General features: G+C 44.1%; 1 pseudogene; it reads right to left on the bottom strand.

Moving 5' to 3' along the window:
• Positions 1 to 848: 848 nt before the first annotated feature.
• On the bottom strand, positions 849 to 1,730 carry LOC146823295 (annexin A4 pseudogene; annotated as a pseudogene).
• Positions 1,731 to 19,878: the final 18,148 nt, after the last annotated feature.

Below are 19,878 nucleotides of genomic sequence, written 5' to 3'. Positions count from 1 at the left end.
TGTTGGAATGCCCTCAAGATGGGCATATGTATACCACGTTGCTGTGTATTCAGCAGAAACATTACACATGAGGTGCACAGAGTACAGACAAGGAACAAGACCAGCCTAGCTTGCAACATTGTTCAGATGTGCCAGGCTTTGATGCCTATGTGTACAGTTTAAATTGATTGACCACACTCTGTGCGGTATGACAATGCCAGGGCCTTCTCAAGTTCATTCGTGCACTTACCATGCTTCATACATCAGACAATACCCATGCTTGTTTGTATCCTTCACTTATCCCCTTGCTTATGACCAGTGCATTGTAAATGAACAATGACCAATCAAGGCCCATAAAAGCTCCTAAAGGTATGATGTTTTTATGTAACATGTGACCATTTGGGGGGAACAAACAAACACCATGTCCAACATGTGGCCCGATGACATGTCAGTACAATCTCCTGCAACATACATGGCAGGTGGCCCACACAGTTCTGAGTCAGTAATGGGCTAGCAGGCTGGGAGACAAACTCCTTGCACATTGCAAGATGGGTTCCACATCACATATGGGCCTAGCCCTGCAATGCCTGGTCAATTTTGGCTATTATAATGCCCCTGTGAACATGCCCTTGTGTCATGTTCAGTGTTTTTTTTAAACTGCAATTGCTGACCAGATGATATCAGCTAATGTAACTATCAGGGTAACCACATGTGTTGTTGAAGAATAACAAAATACATACAATGTTTTCCCTATGGAATTAGAAACAAAGAGCATTACAAGTTCTTCTGAGGGTCATCATCACATTTACGAATACAAAAAAAAAGACTGGCTTGTGGCAATGGATTTTTTCAAGCCAGCTGCATTGAATTTAGTCGTCCCCTCTGCAACACTTCAGTACAACTTTTTCGTAATCTCCTGAACATTGCCCCTTGATGAACGAGTGCAGAGACTTTCCATACATCTTCTTGAGGTCAGACTGGATCTCCAGCCTGTCAATTTCACAGTGAGAAACTATTTCCCGGATCAGGGTGCTGTCATCATTGCCAAGTCCCTTCATGGACTTGTGCAGCCTCTCAGCAAAATAGGTGGGATGGTTTTTAACGCACTTCACAACAGCGAGAAGAGAATCTTCCAGGTTTCCAGACATAACTGATTTTATGCTGGCTTCGATGTCCATTTATGAAATCGTTTTGTACTCCTCACAAATCTTCAGCAGGGGCTTCCTGTTTCTTGTGCAGTGGATGCTCAGGGACTTCACCTCATTGGTCCACAGTATCTTCTCGCCAGCATCATACAGATCCTGAGCATCCTTCTTAGCCTGCGAGTTGTCCACATGAGAGCTGGTGTCTCTTCCACCTGCTGACAAGAACACTGTAATCCTCTGGAGCATGCTGGAGGTATCGGAGCAAATATCATCCTCAAGACTCTTTCTGTATTTGTGTTTGTAAGCCACGTTGTTTTGATGGATTTCCTCAGGTTAGCGCAAAACCAGAATCTCGATCAGGCATCCCGTATCTGTGCCAGCACCCTTTATTAAAGCCTTCAGTTGCTGGATGTCATATTGTGTGATAGACATCAGTAAAACCACAATCACCTTCTCAAACGTTCCGGTCAGCTCAGACTTTATATCATCCTCCAAATCCTTGCCAACCATTGTCTTATAGGCTATTTTGATTTTCTGGTGCTGAGCAATCATACGGTTCACAATGATGTTGATGATGGCTTCTTCCTTAGTGCCGGAACCCTTCATGGTACTCCGCAACTTCTGTACATCATCTGCAGCACTGAAGGAAACATAGGGCTTTGGGTCCAGCCGTTGCCATGTGGTTGGGTAAATGGCAAACTTCAGGTTAGCTATTCAAATATATCTGCCGCACAGCAGCAGCCCGTGGACTTGCTTCAGCTCTGCGGGAAGGCGGTGTCAGCGCATTTAGTGTATGTTATTGAGTTTGCCCATATCATTCCATAGTAACCTAAATACATATCTGGTCCTTCCAGTCACAAAACAGTTAAGTGCATTTTGCTACAGCCACACATGTACAAGCTCATGGTATATAGCAACCTACTAATAGCCCCACCAAGTTGTATCCACAGGTAATCCAGGAGATCCTGCTCTCGGCTGATGATGTCTACCCACCTGTGCCTGTATTGGTGGACAGTCTGCTCGACACCAAAAGGTCGGCTCATTTGATAGTGCATCTTTCCCCACTGATAGCCCGGCCTCCACTTCTGGTCATGTTGGGCAAGTATTTGACCAACAGCCACAGCAGGCCCCAAACTCCTCCTTCATCAGGTTCTTGGCCCTCCCCCTGTCTGTCAACTCCCTACACTCGCTATCCACCCTAAACAATAAAAAACATTATCCCTCCCCCTACTCCAAAAACTATTAACCACTTTTGAGAGAAACACCCCACGATACACTACACAAAGCAACACAAAATAAAAGTACAGGACAAATGTGACAGTTGTGGGACATGACACGGACAGCAAAGACACCAACAAGACCAAGAAACACCACCAAACTCTCCAGCAAATAGCAAACAGCAAACACCACCACTAGCCAGCACAGACAAAAAGACAGTAAGTGAAAGCGAAACGAACTTCACAATTCCTAGTTTGCACCATGGCTGAGTCATTGCATCATTTCCTGCATGGATGTGTCTCATTTCGATGTATGCATCAGGTTTCCAACTAAGACATCGTTTTTTCTCATGTTTTGCTGAAGAAATAGCCAAGTCATGAGTTACACTGTGCCCAAAGCATTGTTTTTGAGGGGTTGACGTTGATGCATGGTTCCGCCTGACACTCTTTCGACTCAAGCGTCACGTTTATTGGTAAAGCATCACTTTTTCTATGAAAGCGCCATGTTTACTACTAAAAAGCCATCTTTCCTAAAAAAGTGTCACCTTTCCTACCCACGTGTCACGTTTGTTGGTAAAGCAACATTTTTCTACAAAAAACTCACGTTTGCTACTGAAAATTCATGTTTCCTATAAAAGTGTCACCATTCCTACTCGAACGTCATGTTTAGTGGTAAAGCTTCACTTTTCATACAACAAAAACTCATGTTTGCTACTGAAAATTCACCATTCCTAGAAAAGTGTCACAGTTCCTACTTAAGCGTCACGTTTAGTGTTAAAGCGTTACTTTTCATCAAAAAAGCTTACGTTTAAAAATGAAAAGTCACATCACCTTGAAAAACGTCACCTTTCCTCCTCAAGCGTAGTTTTTTACTGGCACATTACTATGGAAATGGGCAAAGTGAAACTGATACACAACACATGACAATGCACAGTGCATTGTTTCTGACACTTTAACCTTGATGGCTGGCTTCCAACCTGATTTTGAATTTCAGAGGGTTACTTCTAGTTGATGAAATGTGTGTAAGTATATGTTCCTGGGAGTGTGACATAAATGCAAAGACAATTAATGGTTTCAAACATTTAGTGTCATCTTGAACATTATGACATGTTTGTTAATGTTCCATTCAAGAACATGTGGCTCAAGTAAAGAATTGTTGCACAGTGTGTCTGTCAGAGATTGTCAGCAGCAGTCATCTGGATGTCTCCACCATCAGCATGTTCCTCCTCCTCCACCAGGTCCTGCTGTTGTAGGTCCATGTCCCAGGGGACCTTAGTATGCACACTAAGCCTGAGCAAAGCACTACGCTACGCTCTTGTACTTTGCGAAGTTTGCGCTACTTCGCACTACGCGAATTGCACGTAGCACAGTGCAAACACATGTAGCGTAGTGCAGCGGTCATTTTTTGCTTGCTCGCGGTCCTCAACGTCAAGTTGGCGACCGCGAGTAAGCAAACTGACATCCTGGCGAGACTTTTTCCTCGTTCACGATGAGGAACATCAAGTTGCCGATCGTGAGCGTGGAAAATAAACCTCCCGGCGAGATTCTCAACGCGGGGTGGTCAGATTTCTCATTGCGAGTGGTCGCGTATGCTCGTGACCGCTCGCGATGAGAAACTACCAGTCCGCGTTGAGTAAGCTGCCGCTTGAGTAAAAATCTACTTGAGCGGCAGAAAAGTACAGCTCGCACTGTGCAAGATGCCGTTTTCAATGATTGCACAGTGCCGGATGCTTGTCCACACTGTGCAATCATTGGAAACGTCATCTTGCACAGTGCGAACAGGGTACTACACAGTTCGCGAAGTGCTATGCCTAGCTCGCGTAGTGCGAAGTGCACTTTGCGTAGCTACACGTAGCACTACTTTGCGAACTACGCCCAGGGTTAATGCACACATATTTTGTGCAATATGGCACACACCAGTATTATTTGGCAGACCATTGGGGGGGAGTAGAACAATCTACACCATGAAATGTCCAAACAGCAAAACCTGGCCTTCTGTGTCTTGCTGAGTGCCTGGTTGTAGGGCTTCTCTGGCTTAGTATGGGGGTATGTGTATGGGGTCATGACCTATGGCTGAATCCATATCCCTGGTCAGTTTAAAGTGAAAAGAAAGGAAAACTGTCAATACTTCTGTTATCTGTTACTAATAAATGGCAGGCCATGTGAGCTAAATGTAATTACATTTTCATACAGATTTCGGACATTGTGTTCACAATCCATGTTAATCATATAGTTGTTCATAGGTTGACACATTTCTCTTCCATTACTCTGTGTTTTAGCAAATGCTGAGCATGGGCTGATAAATTGTACACGTTTATATCCTGACTATCATGTTTATCCTGTAGTTTTATGAGATATCTATTTGGAGATACTGCTGACCACTCTATGTTATGTGCTCCCACTACATGTGTGAAGTTGTTGATTGCGGATCTAATATTTGGTTAGTTTCTCCTCCCTAGGAATGTAATGACATATGAGACATGCCTTACACTGACAAATGCATATGTCCATGGTAAACCACGGATGTTTCAGTGATATACATGACATGTCTGATAAACCATGGGAGTGGCATATAAACAGCCCCACAACCCTCGTGGAACCCCTCTCTTGCACACAGTGATGCTACATAGCATTTGGGCCGGCAATAAATTGCTCTGTACCCTTCTCCATTAAAGGGCAGCCATAGTGGCATGGCATGTCTTAACATTGAAAACGTGGGTTTGCATGACACGTACTATGATGCTTGTTGCAGGTATGAGCTACACCCCTTTTACTTATAGTTATGTTCCTATCAGCGTCAACAACCAAAGTGATGGGTATTATGTCATCCATTTTTAACTGTCAGTGAGTGAGTTAGGTATTTGTCTTTTGCTTACCCTCAAGTAGGCCATTCCCATATTCATGGTAGAGTGCCTGAATATGTATGCGATGTAATTGCAACAGTATCTCAGTAGGAGTTATTAAATTATTTGTAGTCGTATGTACAAGACATTACAAACACACAAAGAGAAAAAAGAGGCTACAAGAGTTTTTTGGTTAATGCGCCCGTAGGCGTCATATATTAAGGGAAGATTAACAAATTATAGCAGCACTATACGGTACAATTACCAAATCAACCCTAAGGGAAAAAGTGTACAATGTGCTCGTGACATAAGTGTGACGGCGCAAGTGACAACGTGTATAAAACCATAGCAAGGGGCGCAACACAGTAAATACAAGGTATGTGCAATTCAAGGTTCCAAGCAATAGTTCCAATTATTCATTTAAAAGTTCTCAGGGAGTAATTTTCGGGGAACCAAAAAGATCAAAGGGCGCCAATAGGATTTGGAGCTGATGGGAACAGGTCGACGACGTTTCGATCCTTAATAATTCCGGATCATCCTCAGGACCAGGGTCGTTAATTTCAGGGAGTGCTGTGGCCCAGGTTAAGGGGAACTTGGTTAGCTAGGGTTCCGGGTAAGTAGATTCACGGTCACGGTGTGTCCAGGAGAGACATCGAGGGACTCGGAGTAAGTTCAAGCGTCTCGCAGGAGCGGAGCAGCGGAACCGGAGGAGCGCAGAGAGGCGCTTCAGAGTTTAAAGAAGGCAGGTCAGGGGAGTCGTGGTCCAAAATTCCACAAGGTACAACAAGCCGCCACGGACGTGTGTGGAGCTCTACCGAAGTCTGAATATGTATGCGTCATGCACACTCCCAGGATATTTGGCCACCACGTTAGTGAACAAGACCTGTAGGTCCGCGATGCCCCAGACATTTATGGAGTGGGTGTGCTTTCAGTCACTGTAGAGATGGGATGTGGCTGCAGGGGCAACTAGTTGCACATGTGTGCAGTCCACAGCACCCAGCACGTGCGAGAACCAATCGATGGCATCATAGACTTGTGTTTCCAACTGCAGCTTGTGGGTACTGGGAAAGAGGAGGCTGTGGTGTGTCATACAGATGATGGCATCCATGACGGAGGGAAGGAATAATGAGAAAGACACCTGGAAGAGTTTGGCCACTTTTGCATCTATTATCTGGAAGGAGCCCGATGCCAGCATTTGTAGTACTTCCATGAGCTTCACCATTTGAGGGATGTTGGTAGACCTGTCAGCTTTTGATTAGAGCCTTGAAGCAACCAAATTATAGCAGCTCTACAATGGACTGCCTCCTTAGCCGGTAATAGGTGACAACTTCATCCTTCCTAAGCCCTATTAAAGTAGTCTGCTGGCGATAAACACAATCCCTTCTCATGCATTGCCTTTGTAGTGGTATGGTTGGGGTGGGGTGGATAGTGGTGGTCACCTCCTTGTGACTCCCATCTGCAAAATGAGCACCTCCATGGTGTAGTTGTCATTTAAACACTGTCCTGTCCAGCTTTATGTAGCAATGTGAATGTGTCCTTTCCTATGTGTGGGTTTCACAGGTGCAGGATTTTTGACAATGACCAAACTCTGCCCCACGCAAGCACCACCGTGTCACTTTAGTAAAATATCGTATATATCCGTGCATCCATTTCTGTATGATGGAAATTACGATGGAATGCCCACCTTGCATATTTTAAAACTTACTGATGCAAGCAGTTCAGCGCAGGTTCATTTTGATGCAGGACTACAAAAAGTGACAAATTCTCCAAGATTTGTCACGTTGTAAATATGAAGTAGTGACAGCGCTGCCAATGCGTCAAAGATTTTAACACATTGGTGGCACAAGCTCATTGTAAATGAACTCCAGAATGCCTAGCCAGATATACTCCGGTTTGAGAAGGACCTTAGAACCTTTCAGAAATTGCATAAAACGACGTCATTTTTTTAAACAGGATTATGGCACCAAGTAGATCATTATCTGCTCTAACTGCTCCAGCTCTATTAGCACCAAGAAACTGCTACTGAACGTGCGCTCTAGTGTCATCTATTTCTTGCATGGCCCGTTGTAGTTTTCCCTATATTGATTTAACTGTGCACTTTGTAGGCCTCATTTTCTATAAACACACCCTTGCTTTTGTGCCACATATTTACTTTCACACGGAACCTGCATATGTTTTTAGGTCGAGCCTACAGCGTATGCACTGTCTGCAAGAACTTTAGTAATTTTGTAACAACATGTTTATGCCCGCCTGCTGCTCGCCACAGGTTCCCGCCAGTGCCCCTCTTAATTGCTGCATCCTGACTTGTTCTGGGTTCGGATAGCTCACTTCCGTTCAACACAGAGGAGCACCGCCCAATTACAGTCTCCTTGCAGTTTCATTCGTTATCTGTTTATTTTGAGAACTCCTTTCTTTAATCACTGCGGCACGGTGCAGCCATGTCCCAGTGCTTATTCATTCTCGCACTTTCGCTTTCAGAGCAGCCTTAAAGCCTTACAAGTTCTAAATTGTAGTATGCAAGCACATTTGAAAATACAAGAAAGTGTTGTGGGAGGGTATTTTTGTAAGATCACATCCATTGTACGCCATAGCTTTGTTATCATCTATTTGCTCCCTCTGATTGTATTTTCTGAAGTAGGGCAGTGACCAGCTCACGAGGACAAATGGAGTGTCTACCAAGAGAAAACATACTTCCGATTTTTAAAATAACCGCTAAATATATCCGTGTGTTTGATGAACTACCGACATTTAGCTCCTTGACAATGATACATATGCTGTAGCAATTTCACTACAGTAAATGTGGAGGCCTACAGAAAATCAGAGCAGAGCTGCCCTACTTGCTTGAATAAAGAAAGGGGTGTGGGCAAGGGGGATGAAATTGTAGATGATTGAACAAAAAATAAATGATGCCAATCAAGAATATCTGGCGAAAAGATCATATGCCAGTGTCCGCAAAAACGGAGGTGATACATTTTTGTTAGTGGCCCTATTCTTTCAGGGCCTCGTAATAATTAGGCCTGGGCAAAAATTTCGTTCCGTTCGCGGAAATTGCGATATTTTGACATTTTTGCGTTCCGCGGAGAGCGCGAAAATGTCAAAAATTCCGGTTTCCGCAGCTTGGCGATAATTTGTTTCTTGCTCGCGCTGTAAAATGATACATTCTCGCGCGCGCGCGATCGCCTTACCTGAATCCCTGCGTTCGCCGACAAGTTTTCTTGATCCGGTCGCGTTCTCCATGAGATGTTGTATTGTTTTTAGCCATTTGCGCTGTCTCGCGACAGTTCGCGCCCGCAGTGACGTCATGCGTCGCGCGATCACGTCTTTCTTCTCGCGATCATGCACCGCGAGAACAACTCAAAACAAGATGGCCGCGCCCGCAAGCAGCCACATGGGTAAGTTGGCGACCCGCAACCATGCAGAAAATCGCGCGAACATGCCGGAAAAAAACTTCCGCATCTTCGCGATATTTCTGCTTGTTTGCGATAATTTTAAACATTCTCGCGATAATTTGCGAAGGTTAATTCCGCAAATTCCGCCCACCCCTAGTAATAATCTGCTCCCGGATTACATCTGTCTGTGGCATGCAGCTCACAAGCGCGAGGCCTGGAAATGCTGAACCATCCTTTCATCCTTTGGACGTCAATAACTTGACTACCATTATTTTGTGTAAAGATAATGCTTGTCATTTGTAGCATGCAGAAGCAACACAACCGCAGAATACATCGCTATACAAAAGAAGTTTTGGTTATTACAGACACGTTCATATAAATGAACTTGTGGAGGTAACTACAAATGCTTGCTTGATGCATAGTAGTTGCTCACGAGGCTTGCAGCTGTCAATTGCCCTCTAATTGCTTAGATAGATCTGTAATCCTGTGATTTGGTTGGCGTGCACAACAGAATGAAAACCAGAAAATCTAAATGAAACAATTTCACTGAATCTAACATTGATTTGCTACAGGAGATCAATTAGTTTAAATGGCCACTAACTCCCTTTAATCTTCACATTTGTATTCCGGCTTAGCGTTCTGTCCTTTTGCACACTGCTCTATAATAGTTCGGAAGCAAATCAAGAAACATATTTATATTAAAGATATTAAAGTATTATTCGAAAGTGAAACTGTAGAATAACCTTCATGTGTCATCCATATGTGAAGTAGGTTTTCATGCAATTTAGTCAATTAGGTCGAGCGTTTCACTGCCCACCCAGTCCCCTGCTATCAACTCCATTCTCAATGTATTTAAGATCTCTGGCTGGTTGTGGAATGCCTGACTGTTCTCACATTTTCAGATGTCTATGTGAAGCTTTTGCTAAATTCAAATATGCAGGAAGAGTAGAGATCATTTCAAGCCACAGAGAGAGGCATTTCATGAGATTTTGGCGGCAAGAGTTCACTGTTCAGAGGAAGACCAACAACAAGGTGCAGAATATTATATGGAACATGCCCAATAAATGAGGATACTGAGAATTCTTCTAATCACATACGGGAGAGAGAGGAAGCTAGGATCCATTCAGCTCCCATTTAGTTATCAAGTAATCAAGGGAGAATGGATCACTTGTCCTGCTTTTACCAGGGGATGTGCTTTCAGCTTATAGTAACATCACACCATGACAGGACAGGTATTTACAGTTTCAACTTCTCTGTTGTAAAAAAAAACAATTACTCATACTTTACAAACCAATCACTGCTTACCTTGAAAGTACAAATTCCTGTCTTAATTGAAAGACTGGCGTGTTCTGTTGAATGTAAAAAAACTCCATGCAAATGTTTTAAATTACAGCAGGCACCTAAACAGATCAGCTAAAGTGTTTACATGTTATCAATTTCAAGGGATTTATGACCCTCTCTTTTATCACCACATTCCGTTTTTAGATTTAGCCTTATTGAGGGGGACACCGAAGGCAACAGTCTGCAAGCTGTAAACTCTGCATAGCACATTACAAGGAAACTTTCCAGAAAACACAACACTGGGAGTATTCATTCAAAACCCTTTCCATGTGTTTCATTTTTGTTTATGCTTCATTATGGAAAATAGTGAATTATGTTTTGCAGCCCACATTATGGTCAGCAGTGACCTCTGAACATGGTTTGCCCATTCAGTTTTTGCATACATTTGTGGACTGGCTTTTTCCATATCCTCTTTCAGTGTGCTTTTCACTAGAGAAGAGGTTTTCAGAGTATCTGGAATTAGCAACAATCTATCTGCGGTGCACAACCAACCTTCAGCTGCACATTTTTCACCCATTAACTTTCAGGGTGGTGTGGGCCCAGGTGTGTGGCAGGCATAAAACATGGAGCATTCCTCCGTCACAGATAGATGCACTATCGCTTAAATTATTCTGGTGCTGTAGCATTAACACATAAATAAAAGGCTTTGTCATTTACAATGCCAATAGGTCAAACTCTCACAAATGCTTGCTTGCATTCTGTTCTGTTTCAGGGGTTTAATCTGGATACCACAGAGAAGGTCAAACAGCAATGATCCTTGTTATTCTTTCTTGGCCTGGCACTAGCACCAAGACATAACACAAGAATGCAGATGTTGTTTATGAGCATATATGTCTTGTCATATAGGTAAGCACATATGCCACAGACACGCAAATGGAATGAGACAGAAGCATTGTGTCTTCTGAGATGTAGAACGTCCATCTGTGTATGCCAAGGCACAGAGTCTGACAGTAATCCCAGAGATTTTTCATATATAAATTTAGCTTCTGTAGGAGGAGAGGGGGGTTTAGAGTACACTGTTGTATTAAATGGCAAGGCTTTTCATGGTATACAGATTATCAACTATGCTAAGAGTATTCTTGATCTGCATTTTTTTCTAATTGTGGCACATACACTGCATTTTAGAACGCAATAGTTTAAATAAATATTCTAAACTTTCCTCATATCTCCTAGTTATCTTATTGTGGACAAGTACAAGTGAGAGTGCAAAAGGGTGTGTGCTGTTACTGTCTGTGTTGTGTTCTGGGGGGCCAATTCATTTGTTTCTCTGGTAAAGTTAGGAGGGCAAGTGAGTTACTATAGCTAGTCAGACTTGCACTCATGAACACTGAGGTGGTATGGTGACTTAGGGGCATATTATCAAGCCAGGCGATAAAATTATCGCCGCTTTAGAAAAGATAATGGGCTTGATAATATGCTCTATGGATTTCCAATTGAAGCCCATGTTAGACGTTTTTATTCACATTTAACATGGGCTTCATTTGGAATTCCATAGAGCATATTATCAAGCCCATTATCGCCGTTTTAGCGGCAGTTTTCTGCCGCTAAAGCGGCGATAATTTTATCGCCTGGCTTGATAATATGCCCCAAAGTCCCTACATACTGATGTTTTATCATTCCAAGCATAGTTCTGTTCCTGAGCAGAATCCCTGCAACACTAGAAATCTTAATAATATAACATGATAACATAACAAATATATGTGAGAACAATGAAAGTGTCTCCTAAGAATATTTTATTTATCTGTGAATTTCTGTGTTCATGCAGAAATTAAATTGGTGTCATGTAGTGTTATTTCTATATAATCTGGAGATGTATAAAGTGCAGATATTTATTTCCTAACGTTCAGTGAAATGATGCACACCATTCTGTTCATTTCAAGAATATGCGTAGCATATTTGGCTAATATATAGCAGTGAATGTGTTGTACTAACAATCTATGTCCAATGAGGTATTTAAATTGCATGTCATATTAAGGTAAACATAAAACCAACACTGTTTTTGAATAGTATTGAATTTGGTTTTATTTAATTTTTAATTTGTGAAGCAAAACAGTTACCCAAAGGCATCAAGGAGCTGTAGCTGACCATCCAGGGCTAAGACCTGACTATAAATCCACAATACAGAATATGTCTATAGAGCATAGAGCATAAAGCAGGTTTAAGTGCTTTCCTGAAAGGCAACCACTGTGGGATATCCATCAGGCTTTGCGGAAGAGAGTCTGCTTGCAGCAATTGAGAAAGCTGTGTCTCCCCATTTCTTCTTTCAGGTCCTAGGCACAGTAAGCAGGTTTTGACATGCTAATCTTAGGATTCTACCTGGTTTAAGAAGATTTAAGAAGTTGCTAATCTCATTAATATCTACTGTCGTGTAGTTCCTATAAACCTATATAGAATCTGCGTGGTTAGACAACATACACTGTAGGATTGGAATCCAGACCGATTCTAGACACCCACACCGAGTATGCTATAATGTATACCAGATAGCTCACAGTGCCACTAGAGACAACCCTGATCCCTCAGGATTGTGGAAACAGTACAATACTTTTCGCGCAGTCACTCATGCTCACTTTGTCGCAGAGAGATACACAGAGTAAATGGTAGGGACTTTTTTCAATAAGCATTTATTGAACCAGCGTCATTCTAGTGTAAATTAGGTGTGCTGAAACACCTATCATACAGAAACAGATATAAATTATTAGAAGCACTAACAGAGTAAAAGATTGGTAGATTTCTACAATTGTGCTAAAACAATGAATACAGACAGTTATATAAAATACATGATAGTAATAAATACGTACTCCTACGATGCAAACCTAACTAGATGTACCTAAGTGCACCTAGCATGTATTTTGTGTAAATACAAGAATCCCTCTAGGATAAAGTGAACCCCATTACCTGAAGTGAGAGACTTTGCGACCCCGTCTTGGTCTCGAGATAGACACCCCACGATGGATATCAGACCACTGCAAGCTGGATTGTCTGCATGCAGGAACTCCAGTGTCTTGCGTCAGTGTGTCAGCATGGAAGTCCTTTTCTCCTCTGACTACCCGAGCAAGATATGGTGTTTATTTACTCAAAGTGGTATCCTGAGAGCTTCTATCTTGCTGTGTCATGTCAGACCTAGCATGATGGAATGAATGACCCTTGTACATAGTTGTTATGCAGGACATGGTAGTCCTGCTGAGTTTCCAAGTATCCTCATGCATAATGGATGAGGCTAGTTTTCAAGGAAAACACCACGGGCCCGATTGACAGAACAAACTTAAGACTAAATCCTAAACTTACTACCATTTTGGTATTCACAGAATGCACCTACTACTACTGGTATTCACAGAGGGAACTTACTACTTTTGTTATTCACAAAATGAACTTAGAACTTTTGCTATTCACAGAATCCATTTACGACCACTAAACTTACATCCGCACTCGGGACGGAATTTCCGGCTCTGGAGCGGAGTTTCTGGGTCCGGAGCGGAAAGTCCGCTCGCGGGCCGGATAATCCGCCTCTGGGCCGGAAAGTCCTCATACGGGCCGGAAACTCCGCTCTCAGGCCGGAAATTCCGCTCTCGGGCCGGAAAATCAGAATTGGGACCAGACTACATTACCTGTGGCCATTGATCATTAGAGCCAAGGGCAAACACCTGTCCAAGTCCCTACCATCCCCCACCATGCATCAGCTGATGCACTCCAGCCAATCCCAGCCAACAGCTCCAGTTAGCCATCATGTTGCTAGTGCCTACCATCCCCCACCATGATCCAGCTGAAGCCAATTAACACTGATTGACCAGCAGCAAAAAACATTTAAAAGCAGCACACAGTGAAGGAACAGGTTTGGCCACACAGAGTTTGTCTTTGCAAGCTGACACCGGCTAAGAAAAATGGACCTCCTGAAGAGAAAGAGGAACTACACAGCAGAGGAGACCACCATGCTTGTGGAGTTCATTGTCAGGCACCACAAACGCCTCTATGGACTCCCACCCTACTGCACCAGTGGGACACAGAAGGCAGCCCTGTGGCAGCAATTATCCACTGCTGTCACAGCATTGGGGGAGGAGAGGAGCACTGTCCAGGACCTAAAAAAAAATGGCAGGATGAGTGGCTGAGGGTAAAGGAGAAATACTCCCGGATTGAATTACAACGGATCCTCCCAGCCGCATACTCTGGACCACGCATCTGCCTCACCCCACTGGAGGAGGATATCCTGACAACCATACACCCCCACTTGGTCCATGGGCTGCTTGTCAGTGGCGTCCGCTATGTGGTACCAGGTAAGTGGGATGAAAAGATAAAGTGCATGAATAGAATGCCTGTGTTGCACTGTCAGTGTGAATAAGGAAGTAGTCCAAAGTGTATAAATAAATCCGTCAGTCAGAGACTCCTGTGTCACCCTCTGTATGTAGCACTACAAGTCCCACAATCCTTAGCGATGGAAATGGCAAATCCCTCCCCCACTTCAGAAAACATGGGCACTGTCCAGTTGCAGTAATACACCAGCCCGCTAAGTAGCAATTGACAAATATCAGTGGCAGTAATAATGCCACACGCAATCCAACTCTTGTGCAACCGCGAATGCGTCACATTTACAATGCGGTGCACTGTGGCGCTGGGATAGACAGATGGGTGTCGCAACTGATGGCATTAGGGGGGTGCTCTGCTGGAGTAGTGTCGCAAGTGTGACGCAACTCCAACAATGTCCATGGACCGCCTACACCTAATGTTCTGGGCCACTCATTACATGTGCCTCAAGCTGGTTTAAGTTTGCATGGCACCACCCTATGAAAAGTGACTACGTGAAATGCCGTCGATTACAATGCATCACCAAATAAACACACACCCTGCCTACATCACAGCTGATGCATGTTTAATGTTGCGCAGGACCGCACACCGTGAGGCATCCCCATAGATGCATAACATTGTGAATAAGTCTAAATGTGTCACCTGTATTACCCCACCGCTGTGTCACAGAAGTGACGCAACTGTGGTGTAAATGTATTACAAGGGGCGTGTAAACATGCCACTAAATATCAAAGAAGTAAATCACCCTGTGCCAGCTTAAAGCACAAAGCAGAAGGTGAGAGAATCATCAGATCCAAAAGTCAGACACCTATTCTGTTGTACATTTCCCACCCTGCCACGCCATTACGACCCCAATGCACCACTGCTCCTACCTGCCCAGTCAGCGGCAGTACTGTATAACACTGTTAGCATGCAGAAGAAATGGGGAAATCACAGAAATGTTCCACAAGCACATATTCCAGATGTTTAGTTTTCTCTCTTCTCACCCATTGACACATTCAGCCAGAGCACAGACAACTGCCGCAGCAGAGGTCCCTGCATCGACTGGGAGGAATCGCCACCGTATAGTGATAGGCATACCACCCTCACCGACTGGTAAGTCAAAGTGGCCAGGAGATGGTCAAAATGCATACATTGTCAGGAGTGACCGAGGGACATATAGTGCCCACATATGAAAGTCAACCAGAGATGAACAAATAGCTGCATTACTATTGGAGTTGTCAATGGACATCCACCATTAGCTAATTATAATTGTGAACAGCTGAAGACAATATATTACATGTCTTGGCTCATCAAACCTTCGTAATTGCGGAACATGACATGTTTTTCAGCAACAGCCCCAGACCTGGCAATCCAATCCTGTTATCGAGTGCCACAACTACTCAAAAGGGTGTCCCCACTATGATGTAATGGTGTCTGTAGACGTAATCAATCATTTTAATTGACTGAAATATGGCAATGATGAACAAGTGAGATCCCAGGGTCATTAGTATTGACAATGCATACACTGTCCAACTTTGAATGTTTCCAATATAGATCAAATTCCCAGTCCACACAGCTGGTCATGTACCACTTACATTGTCTGGCTTTTGTGTTGCCCATCAACAAAACACGATAGTGGACCTCACATCAGGATCAGACATGTCATTGTGATATTGGTTGCATCCAGGTAGTGGGCCCATTCGAAGTCATGTGGGAGCAATCATGAAATTACGTATAACACACTTCAGCGACGCTGGTGCCCACAACTGCTTGTGCTCATCCTTTGTGCCAGAAATCTAGTGCATCACATGTGGCTGCAGGAATGTAAAGTAGCAAAACACACTTATCATTGTAGGTACAACGAGGTCCTCCCAGAATCAAAGACACACACTGACTTCTGCTACAAGGTTGGCTGTGACATCTGTTTAGGGCCCACACACTGTTCCGGTGCTGGGCCAAGGGAGGGGAACCCAAGAATATATCAGGCTGACTGCTCATGAAATGTGCCTTTCACGTCCGCCGTATGTTGTATGTGTATTACAACACTGTTGTCCTGCATCACAATATGCTCACATAAGGCATTTGAACCCATGCAAGATCAGACCCTGGTGGCTAATGAAAGGATGACACAAAATGTATGCCAAGTGAGTGCAGAATGGATATTCAATAGTACCATGAGTCATATGAAGTGACCAAAACACAACCGGCTTGCAATTCAATGATAGGAAACACCATGATGAAAATAGCATGGCTGAGGCCAACACTGATGCCAGTAGTGTACCTTTGAGATGAATGTAGGGGCTGCTAAGGTGAATCTTCATGCAGTTACACCTGCTAAATGACTAGGCTGAAGAGCAACACGCTAATCCAGTGCAGGCAGAAGGCATCAAAGCCTCTCAGCCTATCCGCAATGTGTGAGTATCAACCAAATGTTACATTCTGCTTGCCTCCTCTCCTACTGTATTCACATGTATAGGTGAGTGTTTGACATATGAGGTTTGGATGTCTGCTGTACAAGACACCAATCGTCGTCAGCTAAGTAGTACCATGATCTGGAAAATAGAGTACGCAAAGAGAGGACACTCAAAGGATGGACATAAGACATCTGTGTTCTCTCATACAAATATGTGTGACTTCATGCGTGGGGAAGCACAAATGAGCAACATCATGTCCCTGACTAGTGCTAATCTCACACATGAAACCCTTTCTGACTTGACAACAAATAACATGAGACTCTGGAAATATGTAAGTCTGAATGGCAAAGGTGAAAGCAGTGTAATGGGGAGGAATCTGGGTCATTTATCCCTTCCTATCAGTAATCTTCTCATACATGTGTGTCTGTTGATGTGTCATCTTATTGATGTCACTGCTGTGTGGAGGAAACAGCTGGCAACTGCTGCCTGTGAGCAGGTGCCCAAATGTAAAGTTCAGGAGCTAAACATGCTGCACATTGTTCTGGATTACCCACAAATGGTCATTGAGAATGACATGTTGGCTCAGAGCTACCATCTGTGGTTGCAAAATATAGACCTGTATGTCTTATCACAGCTGCTGACCGGATGACACCACAGCAGCGTGCACCATCCCGGGGACTGAATGACATCCTGGCTGCAGCAGTTCAACCCTCGCGCACCCGTCCTTCAGGTAATTCTAGCATGAGGTGTCTGTTGATGTGTCATCTTATTGATGTCACTGCTGTGTGGAGGAAACGGCTGGCAACTGCTGCATGTGAGCAGGTGCCCAAATGTAAAGTTCAGGAGCTAAACATGCTGCACATTGTTCTGGATTACCCACAAATGGTCATTGAGAATGCCATGTTGGCTCAGAGCTACCATCTGTGGTTGCAAATATAGACCTGTCTGTCTTATCACAGCTGCTGACCGGATGACACCACAGCAGCGTGCACCATCCCGGGGACTGAATGACATCCTGGCTGCAGCAGTTCAACCCTCGCGCACCCGTCCTTCAGGTAATTCTAGCATGAGGTGTCTGTTGATGTGTCATCTTATTGATGTCACTGCTGTGTGGAGGAAACGGCTGGCAACTGCTGCATGTGAGCAGGTGCCCAAATGTAAAGTTCAGGGACTAAACATGGTGCACATTGTTCAGGATTACCCACAAATGGTCATTGAGAATGACATGTTGGCTCAGAGCTACCATCTGTGGTTGCAAAATATAGACCTGTATGTCTTATCACAGCTGCTGACCGGATGACACCACAGCAGCGTGCACCATCCCGGGGACTGAATGACAGCCTGGCTGCAGCGATGAAACCATCGCGCGCCTGTCCTTCAGGTAATTCTGGCATGAGGTGTGTCACTGGCTTCGACTCCAAAGCCATGACAGAGATCCTGATTCCCCTCTGCATGTAATCAGCAGTTGTTGTGTACAAAGTGAAATACAAATCAGGAGTGTCATGTGCCTGTCTGACAATTGGTGATGCAGATAATTGAGAATGTTGTCACTTCCCTCTACAGCTGCTGGTTCAGGGACAGCTAGGCCTACAAAAGCCGTGAGGAGACAGGTCCAGCAGGTGACATTATTTATTTATTTATTTATTTAAACTTATAACGCGCAACAGCTACCCACAGTGGGTTTCCCGGCGCGAAGGGATAGACTCAAGAAGAAAGAGCAGACCTCTAAAAGCAGCACCATGAGACAACTAAATCAACATGCAAATCAATGAAAGAGTAATGCTTTCAGTTTTTTCCTGAAGATGAGAAAATTTGTCTCTGTTTTCAAGGTGGAGGGTAATGCATTCCAGTGTTTAGGGGCAAGATGAGAGAAGGTCCGCCCTCCCATTCTTGCAAGTTTAAAACGAGGAATAACAAAATCACAGTTAGCAGAGGACCTGAGTGTACGGTATGGCTTGTAAGGTTGAACAAGATTTTGCAAATACTTCGGGGCCGAACCCTGCTTAATTTTAAAAAGATAACAAATGGCTTTAAAGTTGATACGATTGGAGATCTTGAGCCAATGTAGATCACGTAAAGCTTGGAAAGCTGATTGTCTTCTAGGGATATTACAAAGAAGACGGGCTGCAGAATTCTGGACAACCTGAAGTTTATTTACAGTGGCCGCATCCGCACCAAGATAGAGGACATTTCCGTAGTCCAGGCGGGAGGTTACTAACGCCTGGACAACGGTTCTCCTGGTAGAAAGAGGCAGCATCCATAAGATTTTCTGGAGCCATCGTAGAGTAGTAAAACAAATGGCAGCCACCTGTGTGGCTTGCTGTCTCATGGAGAGTTTATCGTCGATGAGAAAGCCGAGGTTGCGGGCCACTGAGGATGGCTGGGGAAGGGGTCCCATCTCGCTAGGCCAATGTTGCGGGCCCCATAGATCTTTCTGTTTGCCAAAGATGAGAATTTCGGTTTTGTCACCGTTAAGCTTGAGGAGATACCTTTGCATCCACTCAGCTATACGTGACAGCCCGATTTTCAAGACCGATGGATCATTGCTTTCGCAGCTAGAAAGGGAAAAGACAATTTGAGTGTCATCGGCATATGAAAAGATGGTCAGCCCAGCATCTTCTGCAATAGAAGCCAGGGGTCTAACGTAGATATTGAACAACAGAGGGTTGAGTATGGACCCCTGAGGAACGCCATATGCTGATGTACAAGTGGAAGAAGTGGCTTTCGTGGAAAAGACCTGGAAAGTGCGCTCACTTAAAAGGAGGCAATCCAGGCCAAAGCCGGACCGTCCAGACCCAGGGAACGAAGAGAGTTCAAAAGAATGGAATGGGACACGGTATCGAACGCCGCACTCAAATCCAAAAGGATAAGCGCAGATGTTTCACCGCGATCGATACCGTGTCTTAGACTCTCCGTTACCCCTAGAAGGGCGGTCTCAGTGGAATAATGAGCACGAAAACCAGACTGGGATGGATGTAAAAATCCCGATGATTCCACTAGATGGTATAGTTGGGAGTTAACATGTCTTTCCAGCACTTTAGAAAGTACGGGTAGCAATGATATTGGCCTGAAATTAGCAAGATTGGGCACGTCGGCTCCAGCTTTTTTCAAGAGGGGGACAACCATTGCGTGCTTCCAATCCCGTAACACCTGGGATTCACATAATGAGGCGTTTAAAAGTCTCATAAGAACCCGCCGAGGTGCGAGATCAAGTAGTTTGAGAAATTTTACAGGTACAGGATCACGCGGTGAACCCGATCTTATGCTGCTTA

The sequence above is a fragment of the Triturus cristatus genome, chromosome 5_2, assembly GCF_964204655.1.
Source record: "Triturus cristatus chromosome 5_2, aTriCri1.1, whole genome shotgun sequence".
In the NCBI taxonomy this organism is placed as follows: Eukaryota; Metazoa; Chordata; class Amphibia; order Caudata; family Salamandridae; genus Triturus; species Triturus cristatus.
The sequence above is the reverse complement of the archived record's forward strand: the minus strand, read 5'-3'. Positions and strand labels throughout refer to the sequence as shown.